The 8,545-nt window shown below is 39.7% G+C and overlaps 1 pseudogene; it reads left to right on the forward strand.

Moving 5' to 3' along the window:
• The first annotated feature begins 1,419 nt into the window (after positions 1-1,419).
• Positions 1,420-1,774, forward strand: LOC112930933 (DNA polymerase epsilon subunit 4 pseudogene; annotated as a pseudogene).
• The last annotated feature ends 6,771 nt before the right edge of the window (positions 1,775-8,545 follow it).

An 8,545-nucleotide genomic window follows, 5' to 3' on the forward strand; every position in this document is an offset into this window, starting at 1 on the left:
ATAGAGCTACTAGTTTAATTGCTAGAGGTAGGATTAGAATTAAAGTCTGTTGACTCACAATCAGACGCTCATCTCTACTAGAGCCCAGTAGTAGCCTGGAGCTGTTTTTAAAACGGTATATGTATATTATCTTATTACTAACCCTAAAAATTACCTTCAGTATAAAAGCATAGGTGAAAAATTATTTGTCTAGTTTTCCGAAAACAGAAAATTTCATGTGTCAATATTAAAAAAAAATCCTATACAGAAATGTCATGGGGGAAGAAATATGGCTAAATGATGGTAATGAATTTTATGTTCTGAATGGGAAAATCTGATTTTTAAAAACACTAACGAAAAGACAAAGTTCAGACTAACCTATGTCAAAATAATGGAATGTAATGGGAAAGTAACAATGGAATGTAATGGAAAACTAACCTATGGCAAAATGATGGAGTGTAATGGAAAAGTAAAGGTTTTAATTGGCTCTTGCAATCCAGTTGTATTTTATTAAGAAATATTCGAATCTTAAAAAAAGTTGTCACCTGTTATCACCTGTTGACATGAGTAAATGGTATCATTTTTGGTTGCTTGTCTGACTTCAATAGAACATAAGAAGTAACATTTTTGGTCTAGCAGAAGCCAACTAATTCAAATTTAGGGATGAACTTTTCTACTGGGGGAAAAAGACAGAAATAAAGAAAACAGATCTAGCAATAAATTTTGAAGTAGCATTAATTTTGAGTTTTTTCCCAATATGAATGCAAGTCCTTTCTTAAAATTAACTTTGTTGGATCCCTGGGTGGCTCAGCCATTCAGCACCCACCTTTGGCCCAGGGCGTGGTCCTGGAGTCTTGGGATCGAGTTCCACGTCCGGCTCCCTGCATGGAGCCTGTTTCTCCCTCTGCCTGTCTCTCTCTCTCTCTCTGTCTGTCTCTCATGAATAAATAAAATAAAATCTTTAAAAAAATTAACTTTGTTTTCAATAGTCTATAATATCCATAAAATGCATTGAAATTTGTTGCAATTTAAATCTTAAACACCCTTCCTCTCCTTCTTCCTGTTTATTTTCAGAGTCACTTGAATACAGTTATTGGCTGAGTACATTGGAGGGTATGCCTTTTCCTATTCTGTAATTTAAATGACCCCTTTCCTTAGAGGTGTGGATTTAAACTCAAGTCAGTTACACATTTCATGCATGACTCATAGTTGTATTTATTTTCTCCAATTATATTTGTTATGCTCTGTTTATTTTGATTCTTAAGCACATAATCCAGATCTGGGTTTTTCAAAGCTCACCAGTATCTTTATAGTCTCTTGCTTTTGTGAACTTGTAATTTTAACCTAAGTGATTTATTTGACATGCCATCAGTCGGCTTCCAGTGATCATTTGTTAAGAACCTGAGTGGACAATAAGAAAGTCCAATAAAGGGCAGCCCCATGCAGCACACTCCAGCCAGATGGCAGTGGTCTGGAAGTGGGAGGCCTTGGGAGGAGGAGGGCCCACGGGGAAGGCCGCAGCACTGCAGCTCCAAGTCCCAAGGGATGAGTGTGCCCAGGCATGTAGCTGGAAGCTGCCTCTGTCAGGAGTGAAGGCCTTGGCTGGGCGGACCCCGATTTGATCCTTAAGGGACAGAAAGCCATCTTCACTCTGGCACAAACCTCAGAGACCATTGCAAAAGGTGCTTGCTGCTGTGTTCAACAAGGAACGAGGAAAACCCTCCAGAGGAGAGGTTTGGATAATGCAATAGAAGCTGTGGATGAATTTGCTTTTCTGGAAGGGACTTTGGGTTGATGGCTGAGTTGGACAGTTTTGTGAGCCTTCACCTGCATCCTTTAGCTAGCTACTGCCCTGCAGGCCTCAGCTTTGAAGAATGTTGGAATATTGTACTATGTACTTTTCCTGTTCTACCTTCACCTAAGCTGGGATAAGTAGAGATCTCACCTGTTAGCTTTTCTCTACAAGGTCTTCCACTAGTTGTGTCTTCCATTTCAGGCTTGGATGCTATCGCTGCTGTTTGAGGCAGAGGAAAAGAAAATGATTTGTATAGGCTGCTTGATGAATGATGAGGACCATAATCAAGGTCTCTGATCAATTAAAAAAAAAAGCATGAAAGAAAGAAAAAGAAAGAAAAGAAAGTAAAATTAGGACTTGTTGGAAAATGTGGCTGAGATTAAAGGTGGATAAATAAAGGAATATCCTTCATTTGTTCAACAAATATTGAAGAGACTCCTACTATGTTACCAGACATCATTCAACAGTGAACAAAACTGATTAAATTTCTGGTCTTATGGAGCTTACATTCTAGTTATGAAAGGAAGATATTAAAGAAACAAGCAAATAAATACATGGGTCCCATATTAATTAGTTCTAAGAATGAAAAGCAAGTCAGGGGAATAATATTTAAAAAGAATACATGGTTAGGGAAAGCCTCTCTGACAAGAAGGGATGGATCAGATGTCTATTTGAATAAAGAGAAAAGTAAGCTATTTGGATATCTTGAGATGAAAAAGCCAGCTTTTTAAAAAATAGAGCTACCCTATGGCCCAGCAATTGCACTACCAATGATACAGATGCAGTGAAACGACAGGACCCACGTGCACCCCAGTGTTCACAGCAGCAATGTCCACAATAGCCAAACTGGAAGGAGCCACGATGTCCTTCGGCAGATGAATGGGTAAAGAAGATGTGGTTTATATATGCAATGGAATATTCCTCAGCCATCAGGAAAGATGAATATCTACCATTTACATTGATGTAGATGGAACTGGAGGGTATTATGCTGAGTGAAATAAGTCAATAGGAGAAAGACAATTATATGGTTTTACTTATACGTGGAATATAAGAAATAGTGAAAGGGACCAGAAGGAAGGAGAGGAAACTGAGTGGGGAAAAATTAGAGAGGAAGACAAACCATGAAAGACTCCTAACTCTGGGAAAAAGGGTTGCAGAAGGGAAGGTGGGTGGGAGGATGGGGTAACTGCATGTCGGGCGTTGAGGAGGGCACTTGATGGGATGAGCACTGGGTGTTATACTATATGTTGGCAAATTGAATTTAAATTAAATAAAAAAAAGGAAAAAAAAGCCAGCTTTTGAGGTAGGGGTGTACTGAGTACATTCAGGAGTGACAAGGAAGCCAGTGTGACTGAAGATGGAAGAGGTGAAAACAGGGAGTCAGGTCATTTAGGGCCTTGCAGCCCATAATTTTCTTTGAGTTGAGTAGGAGCCTTAGAGGTTTCCGGTAGCAGTGACAAGATCCGACTCAGGCTTTAAAAAGATCACTCTGGCTTTTGTGTGAAAAACACAAATGTAGGGGGCCAGGGGTAGAAGCAGAGAGACAAATTCGGAAACTTTCATATTCCAGGCAGGAGATGGGGGTGATTTAGACCACCGTGGTGTAAGGGTTCCAGAGAAGGGCGGGAAATACTGGGTACTGTGAGTTTGGGTTGATGAGAGGGAAACGGAGGTATACAGACCCATATAACTTTTCTTCCCTTATTTTTGGCTGTGTACAGAATTGATAGGAGCAATGTAAAGATTTATATTAAAATGAGCATGACTAGTCATCACCCAGATCAAGAAATAAAACTATTGCCAGGACATTAAAAGCCTTTGTGATCCCCTCCCCAGTTGTATCATTTCCCTGCTTCCCGGAGGTAACCATTATACTGCTTTTTAAAAATTGTTATTCTCTTATGCTTCTTTATGGATTTACCAGTTATATATGGTATCCCTACACAATATACTGCTTACTAGTGGAAAATGGTAGCAAGCACGAACCTAGCTGTGTAGGGAAAGGATAATAGTACCATACTGAGATAGATGATTCTGGGAAAAGGAGAGTGCACAGAACTGTATTATCATAATATGGCTTTAGCTTCCCTGAAAGTTTATAAACTTCTCCCATCTGGAGAAGTCTTTGGGCAAGATTTTGAGTGGATCCTGGAAAACACTGGGCTAGCATTTTGGAATTGGGCCAGTAAGCAGGACTGTGTTATGGACTAGGCTCTGGATGTTTAATAGAAAAAAATATTTAGTGAGGGAGTAAGTTGCTCTTTCTTTTTTGCTTCTACGCTAACCATTGCTGCTGTGCTTCTAAGCTTACCTCCAGCTCTCAGGAGCAAATCGAAGCAGAACATTTCTGGGAAGTGAACTGAGTGTCTCGAGCAGATTTAGGCTGTGGCACATGGAATGGAAAGCCATAACTTACTCAGATAAAAGTCTGGGCTGGCTCCGCTGGGCATTCTCAACTCATGATGAAAAGGAAATACATGACAAAGCCCTCAACGTGGGCCTGTATCACATTGTTCCAAACTAACTGCTCTCTCCCTCCAGTGTAGCTACTACCATCCTGAGAATGTTTCTTCATCATCTTGAGAGTTCCCTTGATTTTATCCTGTTCCCTGCATCCCATGTTTTTCTGAGGGTTGAGTTTAACTCTCCCACTCTTCTGCTTCTTTTATACAGTCAATAATCATTTAATCAACATCTCATTTTTTAATGGTCTTTATTCCTATTTGTATCTTCATCTTTCCATTTGGGACCACTTTCCTTTTGCCCTTTGAACATTCTTCAGAATTCCTTTGATGCATGTCTGCTGGTGGTGAGCTCTTGGTTTTCTTATTTTAAAAAGGTCTTTATTATACTTTTATTCTGCATGGAGAATCAGCAGTAATTTAAAAAGTGTTTTTTTTTTTTTCCGGGTCACTGGAGTGGCTCAGTGGTCGAGCGTCTGCCTTTGGCTCAGGTTGTGATTCCGGGGGCCCAAGATCGAGCCCCGCATCAGGCTCCCCACATGGAGCCTGCTTCTCCCTCCCTTTCTCTGCTTCTCTCTCTGTCTCTCATGAATAAATAAAATCTTTTTTAAAAAAAGTTTTTTTCCATGTAAACATTTATTGACCTTTATCTGACTTTCTTTCAGGAGTGTTTGGACTGATTTGTTGTTTAAGGCAAATGACTGGTTTTTATTTATTTTCGTTTGTTTGTTTGCCGTGTGTGTGTGTGTGTGTGTGTGTGTGTGTTTGTGTGTGCATGTGCCACATTCAGTCACCTGGCTACACCAAGATGGGAACGACAGCATCTTTTCAATATCCTCACCCTCATGTTCCCTTCTTCGTTGGCTTGCCCTGTTCCAAATGAAGGGTTTTTGTCCTTCTCTTTCTCTTGCCTTATCTTTTTAAGGATTTTTATTTATGTATTTGAGAGACAGGGAGAGAGAGAGGGAGGGTGAGTACGATCACATGATCACAGGTGGGGGGAGGAGCAGAGGGAAAGGGGGAAGTAGGCTCCCCAATGAGCAGGGAGGCTAACTCAGAGCTCAATCCCAGGATCTTGGGATCCTGACTCCAGCCGAAGGCAGATGCTTAACGGACTGAACCACCCAGGCACCTCTTCCTCTTGCCTTTTGACTTTATTTCACATTCTCTTCTTCAGAGGTCTCGTTTGTCCCTTCAAATTAGACTTAGCACAGTCTCATGGCCAGGCTCTTGGCTCCCTCTTTGATTGCTTCAAAACTCTCTTCTAGCTATGCTGCATGTAGCCAGTCTGGATAAATCTCTCTCCAAGCCAGACTTGGATCTCAGAAACTCTGACTTCAGTGTAGTTTCTCTGGGTATAATTTTTGATGCACTGTTTCAAAAAATTCAGGTTCTGGTGATGACACATTTAATAGAGAAAGGGACAGAGACGATCTTGGGGTAGATGGAGAAAATCTCTCACAATTTATCAAGGTAGAAATTTAAACATTATTAGAATAAATCAAATGCAATTCCCAACATGTACATACTGTAATATCTTGTTTAAATAGATATGAATTTTCTCTGAACTACTTAAGCTATTTTTCTGTATAAGGGACTTAGGGCAATATTTGATGATTTTTTTGTCTGACTAAAAGGAATAAAAAATCAATCTCAGAATATAGATACGATTATGCTTTGTAAAAATACTGATTCTTTGGAATTAGAAGGTAAAGTGGTCAAGGGAAAGAAGTGTCATCAGATAATTTTCAAATTATTGCATATGAAATAAAATTTGGTTTAAAACATGTATTGTTATTGTTGCAATAATCTATTTGATAGATTTATTTGACTGATTGAATACTTAAAACAAAAGCCTAATTTCTTTTTGAGGAAAGCATCCTCTCCAGAAAAGGACTTTTATAACAACTTATGAAAAAAAATTGTTACAATTCAACTTTGTGTCTCTGCTTTTCAGTGTGTTTGAAGGAATTACTTTATTGGCCTGGATCTTACTTTTCCCAGCTATGAAATGGGAAGACTAACTGTTGTAAAAGTATTATGAGAACCTTAAATGGAAGATAACTATCAAGGTGCAAAGAATAACCAGACATTTTACTCCATTTGTGTTTATCTGATTTTGAAATTTCTGCTCTTTTTCCAGTCTCATAAAGGAAACACCAGCTGCATATTTCATCCTGTTGTGATAAATTATAAGAAGGGATGTGGAAGTCGGCTCTGAATTTCCTCTTCTTTTGGTGTGTGTAAACCAGTCTTTAATGTTATTGCCCTGTTGTTTTGTGGTTTCCTTTCCTCTACGTCAACTGCGTTCGTGTGAAGAGCTTTCTCCAAGATTAAACATTTGCCTCATTGGCAGCATTTCTGAATTTTCATCTGCCAAACTCTTCTCACACAGGCTACATAAAGCCAGTTTATTTTCCAGCTGAAAACCTGATGATGTCCTACCGCCTTGTGACTCTGGGGGCCGTAAGAGAGAAATCAGGCCACTGATGTAAAGCAGTGTTGACTATGGAGATGAAATTGTGGTACAGAGGCACGGGAGATAGAAGAGCACGTAAGGGAAGCTCTTTCTATTAAACAGAAATCCTTTTTATCCAATAGTCTGATTCAACAGAAAAATGGTGTCAGTGATTATAAGGCAGAGATGTGAAAGTCAGGCAAGCCGAGAATAGTGGGTGTGTCTAGGGTATTCCTCTAGTCCAGAAGGCTGTTCCACTTTTGGAAACTGGAGATGGTCTGTGAATTTGTGAGGTTAGTACTGCAGCTGGGAGGCTGAATCTGTGGGCTCAGTGGTATGTGTAGAATGCGTTTGATCAGTTTCCCCACTTGGGGTTGAAGAAGGGGGCATAAAAAGAATATGATTGAAATAAGCTGAAAGTAGGAGTTGAGTTCTGGGAAATAAATCTTAGCTTGAATTTAGATTCTAGAGAATTTTCCTGTTGAAATCTTTTGCAATAGCAAAAGTTGGACTTTTTGAAATTTTCAATATATGAAAAGCACACAGAATATTTTAGTGCCTCCATAAGCATTTGCAAGTCTCCTATTATTCTCTTCCGTACAACATCTCCAGGAATCTGACACCAGCTCTGCCATTTAGGGAATATAATATGGAAATAAGCATGATGACGGTCTTAATGACCTTACTGTATCCTTGACAACCAAGAGACATTAGTCAAAAATGGCCTTGAGAAAGCAGGGATTGGAAACCTCACTTTTTCTTTTGAAAAAACTTTGGTAGGATCCTATTTATAAAGTTTATTGTTTTTATTCCCCTTCCCTCATGAGTTCAATGACTCCACAAACATTTTCCCTCATAACATACCCAGGCAGTAACACAGCCTAACGCCAAGAGTATCCTCAGGGGTGTAGATCTTTATTTCATGGGTGGATCACTAGCCCAAGGTCACCTAGGATGTTGGAGGAGAGGCTGGGATCAAGCCACAGCCCAGATTTCAAGTCCTGTGCAAATAACTGTCAGCAGCTTTCCTAAAACACGTGGACAGCTGATGCAAGCTCTTACGGGAAAGAAACAAGAGGGCAGTAATACAGCCAGGTACTTTTATTTATGCAAAGCATGCTCGAGTAAAGAGGTCATTTTGTTGGGCTCTGAAGACCTGAATTCTTGAACTAGTTGTGCTGGTGCTGGATGAGTCACTTAGTTGTTGTGTAGCTCGCTTTACTCACTCAAAACTGAGCTTGGTGATGCTTGATCTGTCCCTCAAAATAGAGGATTCAAGGAGATGATGTGAGAAGTGTAGTGTAATGTTTGGTGTCAGCATCATATGGAACAAGGGCAATGTAACAGATCATCCCTTCAAAGCAAATTTGCCCGTACTAGGCACTCAGTACGGTTGGTCAAGCAAATAGGCAGTTGCAGAACGGTGAAGCAGGAAGAGGCCTCTGGAAAGCAAGTCCAGAGTAGTTAAGTGACTTAGCTGGCTTTCATAACTTGTTCATGGCCGGGGTCCCTCGTCATGTGCACATGTCCCTGACTCCTGTGCCGTTGCTCCTTCTGGTATACCATGTTGCCTCTCTTAGGCACCCCTATGGTAGCTTATAACCCAGATGCAGAATTAAACACCGAATTTTAGCTATTAATGATATTTTTAAAAATTGAGCTATTTAAAATTTCTTAAACCTTGTTTTTCTATAGCTCTGCCCTCAGAGAGATACTTGAAACTCAGGCATGAAGAAACAAACATTTACTGTAAATTAATTATTATTTCCATTTCAAAAAGTTGTGAAATGTTTCTAGAACTCCCCAAGATTGACCCAAGTTGGTTTCTAAGAATATTTTCCTATAATTATA

Source organism: Vulpes vulpes, chromosome 1 (assembly GCF_048418805.1).
Source record: "Vulpes vulpes isolate BD-2025 chromosome 1, VulVul3, whole genome shotgun sequence".
Lineage (NCBI taxonomy): Eukaryota > Metazoa > Chordata > Mammalia > Carnivora > Canidae > Vulpes > Vulpes vulpes.